This window comes from Pinus tabuliformis, chromosome 6 (assembly GCF_031772625.1).
Source record: "Pinus tabuliformis cultivar Carrire ecotype Pingquan chromosome 6, CPIR1, whole genome shotgun sequence".
Taxonomy (NCBI): Eukaryota; Viridiplantae; Streptophyta; class Pinopsida; order Pinales; family Pinaceae; genus Pinus; species Pinus tabuliformis.
The window spans coordinates 3,389,095-3,415,762 of NC_142292.1; positions in this window are offsets into that span (position 1 = coordinate 3,389,095).

Consider the following 26,668-nt stretch of genomic DNA (forward strand, 5'->3'; position numbering starts at 1 on the left):
TGGAACTGATTTCTAAATTTAGAAAGGCATTCATTATCACCATTGATGGCATAACCTCCTTCACTCACCTATAAAAAGATCACTCATCTAAGAGATCAGGGGCTGCAAAATATTGAGTTGTAAGGAGATGCTGGTGATATAAGATTAGAATTGAGTGCAAGTATTGTAATAGTGTTGGAGCGTCTTGCTTGTCATGAGGTGAAGACGATGGGAATGAATTGGAAGAGTGTCATTGGATCGAGCTCATATGGGTTGTAATTCTTCCTCTTATCAATAAAGTCATCAAAACTTTTTCCCTTATGCTTGTGTTATATGTTGATGCTTTCATATGTATATCATGTTCAGTTCCATGTTATTTATAAGCAATAGATCATTATCATGTGCTTTGATGGGTTCTTGTTTCTGTTTGTGTGCAGGTACTTCTCAAGCGACTTAAGTACGGGAAGGAGCAACGAGATCGGTCAAGGGAGATAAGGAACAAGTGGAAGCATGTTCTCTTATTTTATCTGTTGTTTATAGGAAAGGTAGAGATTACTTTGTCTGTTGTTTCTAGATCTACTACTAAATCTAGAGGGTTAGGCATTTGTCCAAGAACACTAAATATCCCTGAAACAATACCTCAAGGGATAAGTCCTTCTCCCATGAGAAGAGGATCCATCTCCCATCCATATTTCCTATATATACCTCCCTTATTCCCAAACACAAACTAGTTGTAGTCATAGTTTTTGTTTGAGTGTTAATTCTATTTTGGTTTGGAGTACACAAGCAAGCTATTACTAGTTGTAGCTATCTAGTTGTGTGAGGTAGAAGTGTGATTTGGTTTAGAGTGAAGCCTAAAGGGAAGATCTTTAAAACTATTGTTATTTGAAGCCATCGTGGAATGATAGTAGAATTGTGTGGGAACCTGTTCTTATTAGAGGAAGATTGCAACGTCAAGACAAATGGTTGTCATCTCTCTTTGATATTAATATATGCATATATCAATTGATTTCCTACATGTTTTGTAATATTAGATATTCAAGGCTTAATGTTTCTTGACTTGTTAAGTAGGTTGAATTGAAATTTTCCTATTATTATGTTTGTTGTATGTTGTTGTTTACTTGTTTCAGGAGCTTGATGAAGGAAGCGAGATCTTGCTGGAGCAAGCAAGCGAGGACATCATCAAGCAGGATAAGCGGACCAAGAGGTAGGCCCTCTTGATTGATTATAGCCTAAGGAAATCTTCCATAGAATGTATTTTTTGTGGCAAGACCCATTATCGGGCTAGAGGAATTCGTTCGTGTTCGCACTTATAATTTTACTTCACCACAAAAACCTTCCCACAAAGATGGGTGATCACACTGGACCAATTGGCTAGAGAAGGAAAACCATGTAACTCATCTGGCATATTGGCTTACCAGTTGAAGGAACAAGTAATGAAGGCTCGAAAGTCAACCAGAGGTATGCATGCATAGATTTACATGTCCACCTACATATTAGATGAATTATGTGCCCAATAGGGGTTCTCGGGTTTGCATTGGTCATGGTCACCAGTGGAGACTGTTGTGAACACATATTTCAAGTTGTTGTCTAAAAGTAGCTTTAGATGAGTAATCACACGACTATCTGGTCATTTTGTCACCCCTGTGTACAAGATGATATTTGAACAGGATCTACCCTGCATGTAAAAGGAAGCAATGGAGGCATTGTTGGGCATTGTTGATTGGTATGCCTCACCGTTCGACACTTTGATCCGAATGTTAAGCGTGGAGAAGCCTCCGCATGTTCTACCGAATTTTTTCTTGGACGTACTTGTCATGCAGGAAGTGGCATATCAAATCTCGGCAGGATTGACATCTAGACTGCACTGGAAGAAGAAGGCACCTTGGCCTTCTCTTCCGTTGCGGATTGGGTTATATGAGATCTAGAGTATCAAGCAAGTGGATGTCGAAGTAGAATAGATGACGAAGTACTAGCTCGACCTCTGAAGCTACAATCCGTATGACCCACATTGCATTGTAAAAGATCACTGCATGAGAGTTCAGTTCAACTAGATCCACGGAGCGTTTCATTGGGCCAAGGAGGACCCATGGAGATATTGCTACAGTTTCTCTAGACCCAATGAACAGGTTGGCTTCGTTGTGGAGTGGTTAGTGAAACAACATGAAGCAACATCACGAAGAGCACCAACAGCAGTGTTACACAGTAATTTGTCACTGCCTTCACCCCGGTCCTTCTACTGTGTCATGTGTCCAAGTCAAACATGCTCATATTGAACAAATGCTCTCTTGTGCTGCCAAATGACCCACTTTTCCTAAGTTTTCTGCCTCATCGCGATTATGGACTTAATATATGCGTTGAAGGGTGCTCATAAACAGTCCAGCCGTGCTGCCAGCGTGGAAGTACATCTGATTCCCGCGATGGTCCAATTTCATGCTTCAGCACGAGGTTACTTATTATCTTTAGTGATGATCTGACTGGCTACATTTCTCACTAGCGATGTCAGCGCTAAATCTCAGTTATGCACTCGCGATGATCCAGATTGGGCGAATTTGTTCCAACAGTCGGCCTTCTGGATGACTCCAGACCTGGTTGTTGGCATAGGTTGTGTTGCCCTTCCTTCTCTGGTATGGAAGTTCTGTCATTTGTGCTACCTTCCTTGGGGATAAGCTCACTCTTCCACCTTTCATGGAGACTCCTTCTCCTATTTAAACTCTCACAATTGCTATGCTCTGCTAGTTGGATAGTTGGCTAGTTGGTAAATTCTTGGATTGAGCAGTGTTGTTAGTGTTTGTGAGTTTTCTAGATAGCTGGTGTGAGTGTGACAAGTGTGGGATTGTTGATAGCTTGTGGAAGGTTGTGAAGTGCCCTTAACATTGTGTAAAACTTATGAGTGAGAGAGAACTTTGTATGTTGGGAGATCCATCTTCAAAGAGTGAATGCTTGAAGAACATGCTGGCTGGATTCCTCTAAGAAGGCTTGCGACGTCAAGACTTTGGTTGTAAGCTTGATCTTATTTCATTATTAATATAATCAATGATGTTTTCCTATGTCTTGTATGTAATTTAATTGATAGCTCATGACTTCTTGACTTTGTGAGTAAATAGATCATTGTTGTTTTCTGGTTACGTGCTTTGTTGTATTTCCTTTGCATTGTTTCAGGTTGATCACTCATTAGGAGAAGGAAGTGGAAGCTGGAGCAGTGCAACGGAACTCCATCGACCACCAGTTGAGGTAGGCCTCCAACTATGACTGTTTAAGGAAAGCTATTGTTGATCTATCCTTGTTTGTGACTAGACCCACTCTAGGGCTAGAGGGGTTGCCTCTGTCCGCAGAGGGAACACTTTCCTGCATCACAAATTGGTGACTCCGCTAGGGAGTTTGGCCTATGTTTTTCTCCTATTTGCTTTTGTTTGACTTTTGATTTGGTCTCTCTTGAAGTTTGGGGATTGATTATCAGTGTTTTGAGTTTCCTGGGTTGATCTGGGAAACACCTCTATTTGATTGAAGGATTGACTGTTTTTGGTTTGGGAGTTTTTGTTCGCCTGTGATTGTTTTGAACATCATCACAGATTAAAATTTAACAGTCGCGTTGTCATCGCTCTCACCCTTTTGTAAGATCCTGTGTGTCACGTAATAACGTCACACAGTCGCAACATTTCTAAAAATACGACCATCGCGGAAAAGTCGTGTACTTCCGCGATGACATCGCTCTATTGCTGCAGTTAGTTCTTTGTCAGCGCTAGTTGCTTGTGTATTACCCGCGCTGATTGCTGTAGAATTGATTTTCTCAATTCTGCCTCCTGAGTCCATCAGTCCTGCTGGTCCCTTGCTTTTTTCACTTGCTCAGTAGCTTGTTTTTCACTGTTTATGGTTAAGGCACTCTTTTGTCAGCTTTGTTGAATGGATCTTGCATTTTTGCCTATGTGACCTAGTTCATTATTTCAAGTTCCTTGAATCAGTTGGCTTGGTTGCTAGTTTGCTCAAGGTTCATTTGCAGCTTTCTTGTTGGTTTGATTGAGCCTTCCCCATTGCTTGTTTTTGGTTGATTTTTTAGTGACTGTTATTGAACCAATCCTTAGTATTGATTCGATTTCTTTTCGCTACTGAACATAGATCACAATTGTTTGGATCAACCGGTTTTTTCCACACTTGCTTGTTGCTTATTTGTTTCTTCTAGATTTAAAGACATCAAAATCAAAAAGATTGCATTCATTTAGTGTACAAAAGTAAAAGTGAATTTGCATTTCAAGTTGCATATTGGAAAGCGAATGATAAAATCTCTCATTAGTAGTATTCGTGCACTTTAGGAATTGATGTCTGTATGCATTGAGTGACTATCTTTGATTGTCTTGGTTTTCTTGGTTTGGGAATGATCTCTCTACCTTCCCGTAGTAGGTGTTCATTGAAGTAAAAGGATATTTCGCTCATTCTAGCTGCATCCTAGGATTTGTTGTATACATACGATAAGGCCTGAAAACTGAAACATAATTCAAGATCAACTCTAAAATGAACTGAATAAACCTAACAACGCATTGTAACATAACGCACACTATTTAGAGGTCTAGGCTAGAGACATGCTCCGACGTCGTTAAACCTAGTCACTATTGTTTTCGCTCAAGGTTGGGTGATTCCTCCTTCTATGACTCAATAGCAGTCTAGTACGGAATTGTGCTCCCATGTACTGTCGAGTATATGTTGGGAGACTCCACTAGGTTATCATCCTTTATCCTTAGGAAGCCATGTCTGCTGCCTTGCAAACCGTAACTCACCGAACACAACATTCAGGAAGATTGACTACCGTATGGAAAGTCCTTGGTTTTCATACGACTACCAAGGTGTATATGCAGTTTTACGGGTTGTTTGGTAAACCTTTTGCCTAGTTCTCCAGAGTAGTCACTTTCATTCCTTTTCGGAGAAAGGTCCATCTGAGCACTTGTCACTTCAGGCTCATTAAATATTCAAAGGCGACTAGAGTCATCTTTTTGTCCTTTTCTTGACTCTTTAAAGATGAAAAGGTCAAGTTTTGTTCCTTTGTCTTAAAATTTATTCGGCCACGTTCACATTTACCCTGTTAGATCTTATTTGCGTTTTAGCTTGTGTAGTTTTCTTTCTCGTTATTTTTCCTAGGATTTTTGAATCGAATCATCCTGGCAGAATCACTGATCCCATCTCCCATTCCAAGTGACCAAGGGTCTCCCTCTTCTGTTGCTCCTGAGATACCGATTGTTAGTGATACTCTCCTTGTTATTCCGAGTATCCAACCGATTAACTCTCGTGCTCCAGAAGATGAGTCTTACGATATTCATTGGAACCACGTTTGGGAGCCTTCTAAAGAAGATATTCCCGGTACTCCTCATAGTGTTTCGGTCCCAATGTCTTCTTCTGACATGGATGACACATCCCCCATCACGACTGAAGAATCCGTTGTGACGAACGGTGAAATTCCCATCCCAACGAAAACTTCACCCTTCCGTGTCACCCCTCTTGGTGTCACGTTGCCTTTACGCTATAAGGCTTTGATGGATGTTATGGGTTCTAGAACTCCCCTTACGATCTCCATGTGGTCTCATACCATCACTCTGACTTTGGAGCCTTTTACCCCTCAAATTCACAATGTGTCTGTCACCTCAGTCCCGACTATTCCAACTGTCTATGTGGCTTCCTCAACCCCTATTGTTGGTGTCGTCACTGCATCCTCGGTTATGACCACTATTTATGGACCTTCGTCCGGATCTGTGAATAGTGGCCCATCGGCATTTACATCTGGATTTTTTTATCCTACACTAAATGCCCCACCTTCTTCTGGTTTCATTCCAGCAGGGGGGCATACGATCAATATTTACAAGCTCTTCAGAATCCAGATCCCCAAGATCCATTTCATTATTACGATTCTCGGGGAGCTCATATTTATTACCCCAGACCTTTTCCATCTCAACCTGCAGTTGAGGTCTCGGTTCCGTTATCTATTGCTTGGGGTACCACCTCTTATAATGGTCGCCAAGTACCCCTTGCGAATTTTCAAGGACTACCCTATCAAGGTCAGCCGTCTTATGTGCAGCCCTCCAATGGACAACAATATTACGGACAACCTTATCCAGAGCAACCTCGAGGCCCACAAGGACAACCCTTCCAGGGACAACCTTCGGCCTCTGGTGGTTCATCTTTTACTTATTTTGGGCAACCTTCTAGTAATCCGGGACAACCTTACATACAACAAGGCCAACCTGGTGTCCAACAAGACTACCCGTCTGGGCAAGCGGTCAGCCTTACATTCAGCAAGGCCAACCCACTGTCTAGTCTGGTCAACCATCTGGACAAATTAGTCAGCCTCAAATCCAATTAGGCCAACCAACTGTCCAGTCTACTCAGCCATTCGGCCCATCAGGACAACCCTCAGTTGTGCAAGGACAATCCAATACCCAGCGAACTCAACCTTCTGTGCAAATGGGTCAACCTCAATCTCAACTAGGTCAACCTTCTGGCCAGATGGCTCAACCTCAGTTCTCTCAAGGAAATCCATCTGGGCCTGCTCAACCGGGCACTCAAATGATCGTTGCTTCTCAAGCTCCACCCAGTTTTCAGCCCCATTCTGGGCTCTAGACCCAATCCGGTCCTCAAATGAAGGTTGGATCCCAATCTCAACCTGCTTATCAAATGCAGCCTAGCTCCCAAGCTCAGTTTGGAGCCCAACCACCTTATGGTTTCCAGTAATCCCAAGGGAAAACCCAATTTGCCCCGTACCAAAATTATCAACAACTACAGGTGAGTCCTTATCAGAATTACCAGCAACCGTATGTTGCTCTTGCAGGCCAAGTTGGTAATCAATGGAATGCTGGGGGGCAGATCCAGGGTCAACCATCCAGTTATAGCTATAACCCCTATGGACAAAATCCCTATGGACAGAACCCTTTTGGGCCAAATTCGTCTGGACAGAATCAATGGGGGCAACAAGTAGCTGGCTGGAACTCTGGTGCTACCTCCTACCCGTGGCCTCAGATGTCCTTTAACCCTAAATTACCCTTTTTAGCAACGTTGGAATTACCGGATGTGTCAAAACTGACCAATGATCCTATTCTTCATAATCTGTATTGGCCACCGGTTCCAACCAAGATTCCCGGTGATTGTCCTAAGTTTGATGATAAAGCTGGAGAAGATCCCCAAGGCCACATCATGACTTATCATCTATGGTGTTCGTCAATTTCGTGGCTTGATGATTCCATCCGGCTCTACCCTTTTCAATGGACCCTCACTGGCTCTGCTGCTAAATGGTATATTGAGTTAGCTCGCAGATCTTTTTAGGATTTTAACTCGTTGGCTATGGCATTTTAAACTCATTTTTAGTTGCCGATACAATATGAAACGGGCACACATCTCCTGACATCCTTAAAACAAACAACGGCTACACATATCTCTGACCATATCCATGAATGGAGATGGCGTCGCCTTTTGATTAAGTTTTGGATTCCCGATCAGCTTCTGACCGACTAGTTCACGACCTCATTTGTTGGTCCGATAGCGTGGGACATTGCTATGGGGGCATGTGTAACTGAAGAGCAAGCTATTGCGCATGCTCAGTACCTTGACTTGGTTTACTCCCAGTCCGGTACACTATACGATTATTTTCCTAATGCCTCGAGGCCCGAAACTTCCAAAGCTCCACCAACACCATTTGTTGACGACGTCATTAGTTCTCTTAATCCATCCTCTAAGAAATCTTCTGCGAACCCTGGGAAGCAAAAGCTGAATGCTCCAAATGAAAAAACTTCTCAAACTGTATCCAATTCCGGTAATACTTTCGAGGTTAACGCCATCCAGTCCACCATGGCGGACAAAGCCTCGAAAGGAAAGAAGAAAGGAAAAGGGAAGAATAAATCTGATCAACCGAAGCAGGATTCCCCTAAACCTCCACCCGAGGAAGGTGCCAAATGCAAGCCTAAGTATCCTTGCCTTATCTGTGATGAGGATCACTATACCAAAGACTGCCCGAGGTGGTCTGAAGTTAGTCGTTTGTTGAAAGGTGCCCCCGAGACTCCTACCATGCTCAAAGAGCCTTTTCCCTCGCAGCAAACGCAAATGGTGGCTGATCCATCCCAATCCTCTTCTCCCTTTGGTTCTAAGGTGTTTATGGCTGGGACGATTCCTGTCCACATTAGTACTCGGGAAAAAGAGTATCCGTCACCTGCCAGGAAAGAGCCTAAGGTCCCCTCTAGTGCTCCTCCGTCCAGTTCTAGTCCCCTCCATATCGAGAGACCTAGCACTAAGACGACCATCCGACCCCCTCCTAAAGGTGTACTTCGGCAATCTTCTTACAACCCTAATGCTCGTGCTTCTCAGCACTACAGCATCGTTGAGGACTTAGCCCAGGCTCCATCAGCTATGTCTGCTTTAGAAGTTCTCCAGAGCTGCCCCTCTCAGAGGAAGTCCTTGCTATCGACTATCGGTGGTATTGACCCGGCCGACTCGAATTTGATCACTTTTGACCTAGACAGCCATATACTGAGACTACCTCACCAAATTTCCTTCCTTATCAAGGTCATCATCAATTCTAAAACAATTCACCGTACCATCATTGATGAAGGTGCTTCTACTTGCATAATGTTTGTTGCTTGTTGGAAGGCTATTGGTTCTCCGACTTTGAGCCAGTCTCCTACAACCTTCGAAGCCTTTGATGGGAGAGAGTCTCACCCTTACAGTATACTCCAACGCTTGCCTATTACTTTGGAAGGGAAGATGGTCAAAGTGGAGGTTGAAGTTGTTGATGCCAATCTAACTTACAACCTCCTTTTTGGACGGAGCTGGACATATGCCATGTGAGCCGTGGCTTCATCTCTATTTCATTTCATTCATTTCCCTCATCAGCGGAAGATCGTCACAGTAGACCAATTGTCTTTCTTCACCTCCTCCTCTTCGGATGGCAACGTGCCTTTTTTGGAGCATACCTCTGTTCCATGTGAGAATGTAGGAGCTGGACTCCTTAAAGATCCTGCCCTTATGGGTGTTTTTTCGCTTCCACCTCCCAACGTTGCTCCTATTAATATGATTTTTGTTCGCTCTAATCCTTGGGTACTTCCCCCTGTTCATCAGATAGAATCCTTGGGTGATGAGATTCCATTGAGTCCTGCTAAGCTCAACTATGTTGAAATTGTTTCTGGATCGGCTCCACCCTCTGAATCTGCTCCTTCAAGCAGAGCTCTCGACTCGTACGCTCATTCCCCTTGGCTTGGAGATGGTGCTTCTTCAGACCCTTTGAAGGAAATGTTTCCTTCTGATGAGGTGATTATTGAGACCATGTCTTTCGAGGAACCTCCTTGGTCTGATCATCACCGTCGTTCCTCGTTTCTCCCCACCCATCGGGATATGCTTACCTGTCTCGAGCGGTTTGCTCCTTGTATCCCATCCCAACCCCTTCAGACACCCACTCAAGTTTATCAAGTGTCTTCTGAAGGGAACATGGGAAACATCATGCAAACTCAACCAATTGATATCTCTGTTAAACTAGGGATTGTCGAGCACATCCATATTGGAGTAACTTGTACTCCGACGAAGATTCAGCTCTATACTGACCTTTTTCGTGAATTTCGTGATGTTTTTGCTTGGTCTTACAAAGAGATGCCCGGCATCGATCCTAGCATCATGGTGCATGAGATACCTACATATATGGGTGCTAAGCCTGTCCAACATCATTTACGCCTCGTGAACCCCCGAAAGGCTGCGGCTATTAAAGCGGAAGTTGAAAATCTTCTTAAGGCTAGTTTTATTTACCCCATCCCACTCACAAATTGGGTCTCTAATATTGTCCCAGTGACTAAAAAACAGGGCACTATCAGGGTCTATGTTGATTATCGTGATATTAATCGGGCCTGTCCCAAAGATAACTACCCTACACCCTTCATTGACCAGCTCATTGATGAGTGTGCCGGGAGTGAAATGTACTCATTCATGGATGGCTTTTCTAGTTATAACCAGATTAATATTGCACCTGTAGATCAACACAAGACCGCCTTTATCTGTCCGTGGGGCACTTTCGCTTATAAAAAGCTCCCCTTTCAGTTTAAAAAATGCCAGTTCCACCTTCCAACGTGCAATGTCTTATGAATTCCATGATATTCGACACATTGTACAACCTTACCTGGATGATCTGCCAGCTCATTCAGCAAAGCGCCAGGACCATCCCACTCACCTTTGCGAAATCTTTCTCCGCTGTCAACACGACCACATCCAGCTTAATCCACATAAGTGTGTCTTCTGTGTTGAGTCAGGAAGACGTCTTGAGTTCATCATCTCCCAAGAGGGTATCCGTTTAGATCCCCTTAAAGTCAAAGCCATCCTAAATCTCCCTCCCCCTGCTTCTTTGCAGCAATTGCAGAGTTTGCAGGGTAAAGCGAATTTTTTACGACGATTCATTCCGAACTATGCCGAAGTGGCCAAAGGCTATACGCGGTTATTGAAGTGGGATACCCCTTTTCTTTGGGATGCCGCTGCCCAAGAGTCATTCAAGCGCCTCAAGGTTCTCCTTGTTTCTGCTTCATTGTTGCATCCTCCTGATTATCACCATGACTACACTCTGTATTTGGCCACTGTCGATACCACTATTGGCATGGTTCTAGTTCAAGATAATGACGATGACACTGAACATGTTGTTTATTATCTCAGCCGCAATTTACTAGATACGGAAACTCAATATGCCTATGTCGATAAGTTGGCATTGGCCGCCATTTGTGCCATCCAACCCTTCCACCATTATATCTTATTGTGCACTACGACAGTGGTTTCTGATTGTAACCCAATGATGTACATCCTATCACGTCAGTTACTGGGGGGCAAGTACTCGAAGTGGATTGTTATCCTCCAAGAGTTCGACTTGGAATTCACCACTGCCAAGTCTAAGAAATCCCTCGTCTTTGCTGAGTTGCTTTGCTCTCTGCCATCTCTTACCGCGCCCTCTCGGTTAGAGGACCATATTCCAGACGAAACTCTGTTCTTAATTAGCACCCTCGATCCCTGGTATAGGGATATCATTGTCTATCTTCAGACGTCCTCTTTTCGTCCCGATGTGTCTAAGGATGCTCGGTGATAGATTCGCCATCAGTCTCAACCCTATCGTATTATTGGGGACACCCTGTACCGTCTCGGCGCTAACTCTGTTCTCCGCCGATGCTTAACATTCGAGGAAGTCGAACGAGTTATAAATGACTGCCATTCTGGCACCTGTGGTGTTCACATGTCTGGATGTGCTACCGCTTAGAAGATCCTCCATGCTTGTTACTTTTGGCCCTCCATCTTCAAGGATTACATTCTTGTCGTCTGCTCTTGTCATGAGTGCCAAATCTACCAACGGTAGATGCGCGCGCCTCCTGCTCCATTGCACCATGTTGTTACCGTCGGCCCTTTTTCCAAATGGGGCATTGATTATATGACCTGTAGCCCTCACTCGGTCGGGGGGCATGAGTATATCATCGTTGCCATTGATTATTTCACAAAATGGGCCGAGGCGATGCCTACACTATCTAAAGATGGTCATACAACGATGCAATTTTTATTTAATCATGTTATCTCACGGTTTAGAGTCCCTCAGGCTATCGTCACTGATCACGGCAAGCATTTCCATAATCATATGATGACTGAGTTAACAACCCAGCTAGGCTTGCGGCATGATAGCTCGACACCATACTATCCTTAGGCCAATGGCCAAGTAGAAGCCGTCAACAAGGTTCTAGTTATGATGCTTCAACGTACCATTGGCATGCACAAGTCCAACTGGCACTTGATGTTGTTCTCCACCTTATGGGCCTACCGAACTTTTGTGAAGGATGCCACCGGGTTCACCCCATTCCAATTGGTTTACAGGCTAGAGGCTACCCTTCCAATTGAGTGTGAGATCCCTTCTTTGAAATTAGCCGTCGAATTACTCCCCAACACTACTCCGGTAGAAGAACGCCTTCTCTACCTAGAGCGGCTGGACGAGACTCGTCAACTAGCCTCTCTAGCTATTGAAGCACAGAAGAAGAGAGTGAAAACTCACTTCGATCATATTGTCCATCCTTGTTCTTTCGTTGAAGGAGATTTAGTCCTACTCTATGATCAAGCAAATGATAAGCTGGGGGCAAGCAAATTCGAGCCCATGTGGCATGGGCCTTATATTGTAAAGCGAGTTTTACAAAAAGGGGCCTCTGAGCTGATTGATTATGAAGGGAACCCTCTAGATAAGCCCCAAAATGGGCTTTACCTGAAAAAATATTATGCGTGAACTCCATGCACTCTAATTTGTACATACATGTGTTTTTAGTAGGTGTGTTGTGTGTGTGTTTTCATGTTTGGCTTGGTGTGTGGGCATAATTGCCACTTATTGTGTCTTTTGCTTCTTGTGCAGATATCTGGTACACCTTATGTTGGTTTTGCTGATGGTGCCTGCCGCAGTACCCGTAACCTTTCTTCTGCAGCATGGGTGATCTACAATCCTCACGATGAGTTAGTAGACCTTCAAGGTGTTTGTCTAGGTTGTACCACAAACAATGTCACTGAATATAGTGTTGTCATTGAGTTACTGACCGAGGCTATCAATCTCGGTATTTGTGCATTGGTTATGAATCTAGATTCTCATCTTGTTGTCCACCAGCTTAATGGGCATTATTCCGTCAGATACCATCGGATTTTAAGGTTGTATTTATTTGTTAAATGCTAGAAAGGAATTTTGATTTTATCACATATCAACACATTCCACGAAGATTAAACACGTTAACTGATGCATTAGCAAACCATGTATTAGATAGGCATTTGCGTAACATGTAATCAAAATAGCATATAAGAAGCATGCAAAACACAATAAGGAATCATAGGAATTGTTGAGCCTCAAACCTGCACCTTCCTATACACCCTCTCAGCCTTCCTTTTCCACTTATTTCATCCACCCAGCTGTTAAATCATTGCATTGTAGTTTAAAAAGAGCTTTTTACATGGTTTTCTGACTATGCTTATGACTGTTGTTTGGTTTAGTTTTTTTGTTCATGCAGCTGCGGAAACTTGTCAGTTTCCGCAGCCAGCACAGGTTTCCACAGCCAGCACAGGATTCCGCAGCTATTTTGTTAAAAGCTGTGCTACAGGTGTCCTATGAAGAAACGAGCCACATGGGCAAGCTCCAGGTGACGGATACATGGAACGTGTCCCTTCAAATCAGCCAAATCATCCATGGAAGGTCATGGTCAACGAAGGTCAAAGGCAAAGCCAACCAAGGAGTTCAGCGGTGGCACGTCTCTGTTTTGAGCATGTGAGCGTTTACGTGGCACAGTCCTCAGCTCACGAAGACACCGGCACACCTGGAGATCACTTTTGTAACCTAAATCTAACAGCTACCACTCCGGAGATTTAATAGACATGATGACAGTTACGCTAGATCTCGGCTGAAGGGATCTACGTGTCTTTGGCAACACAGTCAATAGCGTAGGAGTTAGTTAGTTAGTTTCAGCATTTTGTCATTATAAATAACGCGTCGATGAACGCTGTAAAGGAGTCTTTTGGATATGTAAATTCTGAACTGTTGTGTTATCACCCCACTGTTTATATATGTTGCTGTTTTAATATATGAGAAGACTTTTTTGAGTTTATTCATGTGACTACTTGTTGACCGGCTAAAGTGGCAGAGGGCCCCTGCACGCTGAAGCCTTGTAAAGTTTTCATTTGGTTTTATTATGTTCTTGTATCATTAGCTTGTACATAACACACTGTTTGATGTTTCTTAACTCACTGCTGTTTATATTTTCACCTCTGTTTTCTTATAACTGTCAACTGATCAGTGCTTTTCTGCAGGTTTTCTTAGGCAGCCCGGGCAAATTTCCATCGTTTTGATAACTATTGACATATGAGATCATCTTGTCCTTCCTGCTAACTTTCATTTTCTGAAGTTTAATTTCAGCACTGTCTTTTTCAAGTTGTGATTTGCTTACTTATTTTTTTGTTATTTAGATATCATACTGCTCATTAATTTATGGTTTCTTTCTATAGTGAAGTGACTCTAGTAGCAAGAAATCAGAATATTACTAACTGTAGTGTGATTTAGTTATCATATTGCTTAAACTTATTCATGATTGCTTCCCACAAGGTAGATTGAGCTGAAGGGTAAAGGATCAGAAGAGTTGAAGTAGTGTGATTAGTTTCCTTTCTGCAATTTAATTTCTTGCAATTTAGTTATCATATTGCTTAAACTTATTCATGGTTGCTTCCCACAAGGTAGATTGAGCTGAAGGGTAAAGGACCAGAAGAGTTAAAGTAGTGTGACTAGTTTCTTTTATGTAATTTAATTTCTTGCCATTTAGATAGCATATTGCTTGACTTATTCATGATTACTTCCCACAAGGTAGATTGAGCTGAAGGGTAAAGGATCTGAAGAGTTTAAGTAGTGTGAAATAGTTGCTTTTTTTTGTTTGAGTTGCTTTAAGTTTAGTTTTTACTTTCTTTTCATTCAGTAGCAAGGATACTGGGCCATTGTCATTAGTTCACTGTTTGATGCATTTACTTTCTCTTAAGAATTGATTTCAATTTAGTTGTTTTAAAGCTTTCTTCTTGAGCACTTTCAAGTTGGAGAAAATCACTGTAGAAACCACCATCACCATCCATACTTCATACTTCACTTTCATTTTCACCATCACACATTAGGGAAAGATAAATCCAAAAATAAACTAAAAACTCAAAAACGACAAAAGATTAAGGAAATGGTTATCTAGTACATATAGTACACTTCACTTCATCAGTTTACGAACCCCGGATTGACATTTTAAATAGCAATTTAGATCACACTAAATTGACCAAACAGGAATATGTATATATATATATATATATATATATATATATATATATATATATATATATATATATATATATATATATATATATATATATATATATATATATATCGTGTGGCACACCAAGCCGCTCAAAAAATAAGTGTATGTGTCCAAATAGAGTCTGTGTTCTCCATACATCTGAGGCACATGTCTCTCAAAGATCAGCAGGAAATAAAACCTAGGCATCTGCTGTGGTGGGTTATGCTCCCTATAGCATACCACCGCTCGTGCCACTTGCCTCAATAGGTGGTGCACCCTGGGTATCACTATTGAGGGAAATGTTCCCCTAGGGCTTTTGGGTTGAAACCCTAGCAGACTGAAAGTTTTCTATACAGAGAAACACACATTCACACAACCATTATGCTATTATAAGCAAATTCTATGATAAGGGGGCGTACCTTAGGTCCTACGTTTGAGAAGGTCCTTTAGGGTCCAAACCCTTCTTCAAGTTCCTTTTGCTCCTTTGTCCTGCAAAACAACCAATTCCAAAGAACACAACAGTATATGGACAAAATCTTATAGAGAAACCATCTTCATGTTATAAAGAAAGGTAGTTAGTTATGAAATATAAACAACCATTCACATATGAATTCTAACATGAATATCATGAACATAAAGAAGATTTATATCAGGAACCAAGACATGTGTTTCTTTTATTATAGACAAATAAAGTACAGAAAAGGAATAATTTCACCTGAGTCACCCTTCGCAGGCTCCAAGAAAAGCTTCCTTCCAGATTCGTCCAGCCTCAAGCCTTTAACAAACTCCAAGTTCCATGACTTACTCAATGATGTCGCAAGTAGTGGATGAACATCAACACACAAGGAAACAAGAGTTTCCTGTACAAATGGCGGAAGTGCAGAAGGCACAAGGGTCTTCAGACTTGGTCAGGGGAAAAATCTCAGCATAATAACCTTTCTCTCTCTTCTCTCCTCCTTTAGGCCTTCCCATTGAGGTCTTTTTATACCTCTCCCAAAGTAGTTTTTTAGTTGGGAATTGGTTGGGAACAGTTGGGCCACAAACACTAACAGGTGATCAGCAGGTAAAACCCACGATCTCCACTCGAAATTAAGGAGTTTTATATTTTTTTAAGTGTTTTAATATATATACGTGGGTTGGGTATATGCCTACCCGTGTATACACGCGTTTAACTCAGGGCAATGTCACGTATAAGGGATAAAACACTGTTTTTTAAATTTTGGGACCAGGTCTGGAAGGAGGGGTTACTCTAGGCCATGAGTGCAGCATCACAAACCATAAGAGTGAGATTTGGAGCTATAAAAATCACTCCTACTGTGTGAATCTGGAACTCTATGGGGACCTCCTCGACCCCCATGTAATCAGGGACCCCCACCGTCAGGCCCTCAAGGTTTCGGGCCACTGTCTCCACCAAATCATCAGCTGGGGGAGCCAAGGCCAGCGCTTCGATGCCCTGTGCATCCCTCCGTGCCTTTGGAGCTAGCCCTACAGGTCTCGCTGGTCCCACATCTGCAAATACCATAGAGTACGTCATTAGGACCTACACATGAAAAAATTTAAAAAGCATCATAAAAATAAAATGCAAAAAAATAATGTGATCAAGTGTCTTACCACCATCATCCCACTGCTCGCTAGTGGGCAGCTGCATGTCAAGGTCTCCGCGAAAGTCTATGCTAGCATATGGCCAGTCCTCAATGAAGATCATTTGGCGCTCCAGCTACTCACGGAATGGTGTCCCCCATGACACTGGTCGTCCGCCACCTCCTCGTGGCATAACGTGTGTCCGCCGTGTGATCCTCATCTCCCATGGTCTGGGAAAATCCAAGTCCATGTCCTACAACTGTAGCGCTGGCACCCACTCTAGCATGAGCAGGACTAAGATGGACCCGTAGCCAAACTGTTTTGTCTCTCCTCAGTGACAGTTGGTAAGTTGTCTCTTCATATTTGCTATCATTGTTTCCGCCCAGTTGAACATGGTCAGATTGAGACATTCGAGAGCCAACCAGAGATGGGTCTTCGATGCCTCGTGTTGGGCTTGGGAGCCCGCTGCCCACGTCACCATAAATAGCATTGCACTAAGAACCACGTCTTCCACCGTCGGGATTGCCACCTTCTTGCTTCTCGTTTTGCGTGCCTATGGGCACACTTGTGCCATCATCATCTCTAGAGAGTCGCCCTCGGGTCGCTGCCCCTCTAAAATTGGCCTCTCACCACGAAGGGACAACTCGGTCAGGAAATATACGTCCGTGGCGTAAAACTCAATGTCTCGGCCTCGGATTATGAATTTCCCATCTGTTGGATTCCAAGCACGAATCAATAGCTCTAACAAATCGGGTTGGGCCCGAAGGTGCGGAGTAAGGAAGAATTTTAGCAACTGCATGCACGTAAATCATTTCGGCACCCATCATCAGCAAAAGCTTCGACATTATTACCATCGTGTATTTGTTCCTACCAAACAAATGCCATTATGACCTGCATGACGAGAAAAAATGAATTAGAAATTCGTTTACCAGTTTCAATACGTAATTTTCACAAAAAAAAAACTACGTCACCATCGTGACTATTTTTAAAATAGTCGCGATGGTGCGAAGTTGACAGTTCAATTTTCTCACGGTCATCACGGAAGTACATCATATTCTCGCGATGATCAAAAAGCGTTATGTGTAAAGCGAGCTCGGTAATCGCAGACCCGAGCGGCATACCCGCGACAACCGAGCGGCAGACTCCGACTCAAAAATCCACCTAAACTTACATGTCTAATGCCAAAATGCATAAAAAAGATATTGAAATGAAGCACAGGAAGAAGTTTACTTACCTGGTAGAAGTTTCAGGATGAACCGTGGATGAATAAGGCCGAAAACAGCTCGCCAACTTTGCTCCAAAATGCTCCAAGGTGAAATGAACAATGCCAATGGGAAAAATAAATGGATTACCCCCGTTTTTATAGTAATTTTTGAAAAATAAAAAAATTATATTTTAAAAATGTGGGTTTTTCTCATTTTTATCACATGGTTAGTTAAAATTTTGGCTTTTTAACTATGTTTCCACATATATTGTTCATTTTATGTCGAATGGGTTTACGTTTGACGTGTCTTGTGCAGAGCTACAGGTAGTGGAGTAATGTCATGCTTCGTGTACACTTGGTTTGTAAAGTCTTCTTTAACGCTCTTTTCCAACTTAAAAGATGAAAAGATAGCTGAGTTATTCCTTTTGACTCGTTAAAAGAAACAAGAGGCGGTCGACTTTAAGCTCTTTTCTGACCATGTAAACACGAAAAGATTTCCAGGCCTTTGTCGTTTCGGGTTCGTTATTGGTTACGAAACAACGTGATTTCAATCACTTTTCTACTTTTTCGGGTCGAAGTCACTAATCACGAAAAGTACTCCTTGATCATAATGGTCAAGCAGTTCTTTCGAGTATCATTTTATACTTTTTCAGGCTCGAGAGACACAAATCTACGAAAAAGGACCCCCTTGGAGTTTTATTTTCCGTGTCTTTTTCAAACTCTCTAAACATGAAAAAGACTCTGAGTTTTACCTATGTCGAACTCGTTAAACCCTGATGACATTGGACTCGTCACCATGATGAGACTTGAGCTTCTCCTCCCTAGGGCTCGTTAAACTATTACTAGGTTGGATTCGACCGACGGTCGAACTTATATTACAAGCATATGCTATCCCCTTCAAGCTTGTTTTCAAAAATAATTGGGGTACTCGCCAGTAATGGTGGGGGAAAATTTGGAAATCATCATTGGTAGCTAGTTACTCTTGAACATCGACACTTTTGCTTCTTGTCGGGTTGGGACATCCATACATCGTCATTTTGCCTTCCGTGGGTTTGGGTTGCCATTTAGTCTCATTCCATCCGATTCACGTCGTCTCTATCGAGCCTCTGATCCCTTGGTCCCTGAATTCTGCCACCCTCCAGAGTCGTGTCGCCAACATGTTCAAGAGTATAATTCTTCTGCAGTTTACATCCCTACCTCCTCTTCTAATACTTTGTTTCGCCATCTACCGCTTGTTCCTTATCTCATGTTGTTGATGGGGGAAACATTATGGCCCTCCTGCGACGGGTCATCTCCTATCGACATCAGCTCATTATCCTGGAGATTGATCTAGAGATCCCCTTAGGTACCTTAGAACTTGCATGCCTCAATGGCAAGTTCTTCGCACCTGATGGTCGACTTTCATCATTGGTCGTCGATTGGGTGATTCCGTGAGTGTTCGACTTCAGCTCCTTCTTCATACTTCATGGATTGTGCTAGATAGTACCTTGAGAACCATTGGCATTATTGGTGGTTTCTCTCGCGCTTGTTAACGGTTTCTGTCATTGACCGGTAATCAAGCGACTTTCTATCATGCTCGACCTCAGCACATCTATTCACATGCTAGAATTTGTACTATGATAGGTTGGGTTCAAGACCCCGAACTCAGATTACCCATGTTCGGGCTACGTGGATTAGTTCGTGATTACATGACTCATTGATGGATGGATGCGACCATACCTTTGTCATTATCATGGTCTTATTAGTTGGATGGCTGCGTCCATACCACAGACCTAGTTCATATGTCTTTTGGATGGCTGTGCCCATGCCTAGACTACATGTATTTCATTATCAGAGATATCAATTGTACTGGCGTGCAGGTCCCTCCAGATGGTGTTCCAGCTCAGTCAGTTTCGTAAAGCATTTCACCCCTCCCACTCTCTCGGGCTTCATACTTTAGGGGGCATATGTTACATAGTAATTTGTCACTGCCTTCACCCTAGTCCTTCTACTGTTCATGTGTCCAAGTCAAACATTCTCATATTGAACAAATGCTCTCTTGTGCTGCCAAATGACCCACTTTTCCTAAGTTTTCTGCCTCATCGCGATTATGGACTTAATATATGTGCTGAAGGGCGCTCATAAACAGTCCAGCCAGCTGCCAGCACGGAAGTACATCTGATACCCACGATGGTCCGATTTCATGCTCCAGCACGAGGTTACTTATTATCTTTAGCGATGATCTGAATGGCTACATTGCTCACTAGCGATGTCACGCTAAATCTCAGTTATGCACTCGCGATGATCCAGATTGGGCGAATTTGTTCCAACAGTTGGACTTCTGGATGACTGCAGACCTAGTTGTTGGCATAGGTTGTGTCGCCCTTCCTTCTCTGGTATGGAAGTTCCGTCATTTGTGCTACCTTCCTTAGGGATAAGCTCACTCTTCCACCTTTCATGGAGACTCCTCCTATTTAACTCTCACAATTGCTATGCTCTACTAGTTGGATAGTTGGCTAGTTGGTAAATTCTTGGATTGAGCAGTGTTGTTAGTGTTTGTGAGTATGCTAAATAGCTGGTGTGAGTGTGACAAGTGTGGGATTTTTGATAGCTTGTGGAAGATTGTGAAGTTCCCTTAACATTGTAGAGAAGTGCAGCAATATCAGATATAAAAGGGGGTGTAACATGGGTAAACAGATGAAGTAGTGCCTGTACAAGTAGTTGATTCATTAGAATAGCTGGCATCAGGTGAACAAGGTGAACCATTGCAGGGGAAAGACTTCGCTCATGAGATAGAACACGAGGGCTTCACTCAATGAACCTCTGACATATCGTGTACATTCATGGCATACTAAACAATACCCCTAATTTGACTACATATTGGAATATATCTCTAAAAATCACATTTTTTGACCCCCTACCAATATGAACCCAATACACCTTCCCAATTTAGAAAACCCCTACTTTCACTAGTAGGTACCCATTTTTTCATTAATAATTTTTATACCCATTTACATTTTTTCATTAACTTTGAGCTCCATTTTTTTATACCTATCAATATAAAAACCCTTTACCCCTATATACCCCCCAAAATATTATGTCATTTTTTCCTCAATATATATCCCCCAATATGAACCCACATGCTATGGTATTTCTCTCCCACTGAAGCCCTCGTGAGCTAGAACAAGCACTTCAACAGTTGGATGCAAACATGGAGCAGCAATAGTTGGAACATGACATCACCTCATGCCTCACCACAAAGAGGTCGACTCACCCACTTCAATGCATCTAGATGATGAGAAAGTCTTGAATTACCAAGGAGGCACTGAGATCCTTGTAGATCAGTCGGAAGAAGAGATGCACAACATCTTGTTCGATGAATCCCAACATAGAGTTGTGAAGTGTCGCAGAGTGTCAACTCTAGAGGATCATACGTCTCTTGCGTAAGTTAAAGAGGGAGTGATCATGACTGATGGGTGCAAACATCCAACTAACTTGGCCGATCCAACCAGAGTGTATGCCAAAGCCACCAGCTCAAGTGTTCACTTCCTAATAGCTGAGAATGAGCGAATGGCAAAGGAGCTACAAATGGCCAAGCAAGGAGGAGACTTGGTGACAATGTCCGCCCAAGCCGAACTGAAGAAAGGAAATACTAGATGAAGTATTGTCCCTTAACACATTTATTCGAACATTGTACTCCATGTTTGGTACTGTGCACAAGGCAATCGTCCATCTATACGGATGACAGTAGCGATGTGCTAGAAGAACACATATCTTGATGAACTTGCATGTTGTTGTTGATGACATGCAAACATGGATGATGAAGTATAAGGGAGCCCCACTTCACTTGCCTAAGATGATGAGGGCTAACGCGATCGAGCTAAACGCATGTATCTAGAGTCAGATCCGAAATTATGAAGAGCTCTCGTAGTTCATCACTAGCATACAAGCTTCCCATGCACAAGTATTCAAGAGTATGGATGTTATGGTGTGCACACATGCGATCCCATCACTTGGGACTCTCACCCAGGCGAAGAAAAAGAAACAGTTCCAACTAGAGCGTCACTCGTACTTCGACGAGTTGATGCGCATCGCCACCAGCCCAGACTGGCCTATCAGTGCAGAAATCATGCACAAGTATGTTGTCGGTTCGGCCACCATGAAGACAATGATGCACATGCTTTTAGATGAGTTAGACAAAGGAGCCCAAGCAGTGTACCCAGATGCTATGGAGGCAAGGGTCAGGTTTCAGACAAATGTCACCATGGAACACAGGGACACCATCAAGGACTACAAATCTTGGCATCAGTATGTTACTGTCAATCAGCATGAAGATGTTGAGGAGTTGGACTTCCATGGTTGTCTAAGTCAGAGTGATGTCTAGTTTTCCTTGCTCAAGCCATTTGTCTCACATGGGTACATGTGCATTATAATGTAATGTCATGTCAAGTGTAGGTCAAGTGTCAATAGTTGAACGTAACAGTCATAGAGTAGGCAAAGAGTCATGAGGGTAGTTGAATTGTCACAAAGGGGAATGTCAAGGGCCACCCCACCCTTTGCTATAAATAGTCCCTCATAGCTCATTGTATAGGCTTTTGGTCAGCCAAGATTTCAATATGACTATCTTGGAGAGAGCTTGGACAATATTGTAGCGTGCCTTGGCTTCTCCACTGCACAGAGCTAGTACATCTCTTTGGAGGAGCAGGTGGATGCGGTTGTAATGTTCCACTATTGGGGCTAGCGGGTTTACATGGATGTATTATATGACTGGAACTTACACTTCTTTATATAATAAGAGCCAACACATTTAATGCATATGTTGTATTGTATTCCAGTTGTCTTGTTTACTCTAAATAGCATATGTATTTTCTTTCTTACGCACACATGTATGGACTACTCCTTATGAGCATGTATGAGTCTTTCTGAAATGTGTTGATTGGTTTAACATCACTTTGGATTTCTAGCTGACTTTCTTTCTAGCTTGTGATGCATCTTCACTCGTGTGTTTCCTTCCCATCCTAGTACTATTACAAGTTTCCTACTAGGCACACTCATCTCAACCCACCAGTGTTATAACCTCTCATGCACCTTCCTTGACTCACTGCAGCGGTCACACCCTTGCTACTAACAGAGTTATCTTGCTTGCCTCTGTGTGAAATCGAGGTCAAGGCATTGCTCTACGACCCACTGCTGGGACTCCTACACCAAATGGTTTGAGGTATAATTTGGACTTCTTACCAGGGAGATCCCTTTGACATGTTGGTGGGTCCATCACTGTCAACACCTTATTAACACCTAGCAACCTAAGGGACTAAAGTCCCTTTGACTCTTACTATATTCGCACTCTACTTCCACAAATCGCGGATTATTTACATTTTTACAAAAAGGAAATACAAAATTTAACCCCAGGGACCCCATCCCAACACTTTTTTAGTAGGGTTAACCCAATCATGTTCCTTTGTTATCATTTCATAAATATTATCTATATCAACTGCACAGTATTCTTCTCTAACTAGTTGTGTATATGTTACCCATTCTGATGGATCTAAGGGAAAAATTACTCTCATAATATTCCCTTCAAATATCATCTGTCCCTTCTTCAGATTAATTGTAGCCATATTTTCAAATGCCCAATCAATTCCAAGCAATGTAGGATAGGGGTTACTATCATCAATGATCTCTATTACTTCAAAATCAACAGTATGAGAAGTCCTTCAATGTCCACTGTTACACCTGGTAGTCTTCCTAAGGGGAATATCTTTTGTTGATTTTCCATTCTTAACTAAATAGGTGACCACTGTAGCTTCAGCTTACCCATTAACTCCAATGTATTCTTCATTAAGACATCATCATAAGATCCTAGATCCAGGATACTCCTATCTGTGCACTAAGCCTCATATCTCTTCCAGTTCTCTTTTGTCAATGAAAATTATTGACTGCACGCATCTCACTTCGCAATGCTTCTTTGGATGCATAGGAATCTATCAACTCTTAAAGCCCTTCTACAACCTTTTGATCTCTTAGTAATTTTATACAAGTCTACAGAAAAGACTTTAAAATACCTGCTTGATTTGCTGAATCCTGGTCTTGTGTTGGAGCTCGATCCTGTGTCGAAGCTTGATTCTATGTTGAAGCTCAATTCTGCATCGAAGCTTGATTGTGTGTCGAATCTCAGTTCTACGTCGAAGCTTTATTTTGTGTTGAGGCTGATGCCACATCGCAACTAGTTCTCTGCTTCGGTTGTGCATTGGAGGTCGAAGCTCCAACATCTATAAAGCTTCGTTTGGCTTCCAAAAATACTTCTTTTTCCTTCTGAATATCAAATCAGGAGATTTATCAACATTTTTTCTAAACCATGTACTTCATATTCTTTCTTCTCATCTCCTTATCACTTCCGGTCACAAATGCACTTCTAGTGGCAATTCTTATTTGAGGTTTGTCAGTCCTCCTTTCAGCAGTCATCATTTGAATATTCTGTGTCGGTTGTTGATTCATTTTTTCTTTAATATTTTCCATAAGTACAGGGTATTCTTTGATTACATGGTCAGAGGATTTAAATTACTTATATGTTGTTGTAGGGTTCTGACAATTTCTCGCAAAATGACCTGCCTGGCCGCAGTTATAGAAAATGATTTGTCCACGCCCTCAACTAGCTCTAGCACCTCGACGTGGACAACACTGCAATTATGGAAAATTATTTTTCCACTGCCTTCATGTCCATGTTCTTATGCTTGCATTCTATAAGTGTCAACACCATGCTCCATCATTAGTTCATAAGCTCGATAATTATTCTCATCATGTCCTATTGATTTACATAATTTGCAATATAGGTTCCTTGGAGTCTGCACATATTTCTATAATAGGTAACAATGTTCTAAGCAATGTTGGAATATGGTCTTGCATAACTCACACCACATGCTAGATCCTGCATTTAAGGGATTCGGTGCCCCACTAGCCATGTAATCCCTAAAGATAGGACATTGTTCTTTAGAATGGCCCTCCGATCTGCACTTCATACACCATACTTCTTCTCTGGCTTAATTGATTTTCTTGATATCTTGTATCTGTAAGGTTAGGTTCATCAACTGACTATGAATCTGTTGCATACCTGCATTAGTATCTCCTATAGGCAAAGCTTCCAACTTCATCGCAATACCTATAGATTCGGCTTGACTTGTTATCTTTTGTTGCAACAATGGTTATCTAATATGTGATAACAGTGAAACTATAAACCATTATTGATGTTGTTGCGGAGCTATGTCAAAGCTCACTTGATCCAAAAATTCCTCAAATCTTTGATCAAATTCCCAAACAGACTTAGTTTAATTTATTTCAACTCAGTGATGCACTGTGACTCAGAATTCGGCTTCTTAAATTCTTTGATCAATGCTGCTTTAATATATGCAAATGTTCTATTATTATTATTTGAATACTTCATATACCATGTCAATGCTATATATTGAAGCAACATAATGAGATGTGCTTTCTTTTTATTTTCATCATTGATCTGCTTCATGGTCCATATAGCTTCACATAAAAACCAAAATTGTTATGGATCCTCTGATCTAGTTCCTTTGAAATTAGGTAGCTTAATATCATCATCCATATTTCTTCTTGGAGGGGGAGGGGAATGGGGGTTGGGGGAGTAAGGGGAGAATGGGGAGTGGTAGTGGGAGGGGGAGAGCCAAAACCACCCTGGCTATTACTGGATTCTGGCTTTTGAAAAATCTCAGGATGGGAAGGTGAATACTGCGAAGCTACCTGGGGTTTATCAGGGTGGCTATCTTATATTTTGTTTTCATATATACTCAGTCTCTACAAAAGTCATCGGGTCTTGTCCACAAGCTCTCTTTCTGGTATCTACTCTATATCTCTTTCCACTTCGTGTTATTATGATCTCTAGCTCATATATATTCTCTCTTCTTCCAAACATAAGTAAACTAACAATCTGATTGCAATCGTAAAACTCCCTTTTCACACACAAGCATGTTAATCCAAAGTTTCAAATACTTTAAAAACTTACCTCGCGGTCCTTTGAAGAATCGTCATTCTGCTTGGTTGTAGGACACATTCGAGTCTACTGCGAACTCAGTAATAAATTCTCCCAATATGTTATCAATCTATAAATATACAGCCCTTGAAATCCTATTGTCAGTGCTCTTAAGTCGTTGTATTAGTTCAAGAGTCCGCACTGTAGGTTCTCCACCTTTAAAACAGGTCTTTCTTTCAGTCAACCTTGACATCCACTCGTACAGTTTGACAAGAAATGATGTGAAGAAAATTTCATATTGATCTGTAAAAATATATTTCTGTAACCAAGATTTAGATGTCAGCCGAGGTTTTTTGTTCCCTTGATCTGCAAATTCTTGCTCCTTCGATTCTAGCCAATATTGAATTTCTTCCTTTGATGGATGCCACATCCACATATACTTCAAACATATCACGATTTCAGCAACGGAACCATTTTTTGGTTATGATTTGTCCTGTCCCAAGTTTGATCTATACTGCACACAAACAAAACCCTGAATCATTGGCCCTTTCAGCAACGACCTGGAAGAAAATCGTAGACTCACCCGAAGTGACTATGGGAGGATGGGGAACTAGGTTTCTGTAGCCTTGAAGGATGATGTGATGTGGTGTTTTATATTATCTTTTATTCTTAACATTCATAAATCACTTCTCTGCATTCATTTAATCATTTAAACTTACCATATAAATCCATCACTCATCACTGTACTGAAATAAAGTGCAATTGTAATGAACTTCTACGCTACAATAGATAATAAGAAAATATACACATGAAGACACCAAATTACCATGGTTCACCCCAATGTGGGGCTATGTCCACAAGAACTATTGCTAATATAATGATTATTTTTACAACAAACATTTCTTGACCTGCGCACTCAGCTGGAGGTCATCTACGCACTCAGTTGTAGACTCGAACCTCTTCGCACTCTACTGCAAAGCCTCACCTTCTTTTCCCAAACAACATATCACAAAAGTTCTGCAATAACATAGATATGTATCATAAGATGATTTTCTTCTTATTATTTGACCCTATATATACTATTACATCAAGGGCTACATCTTTACAATAACATGG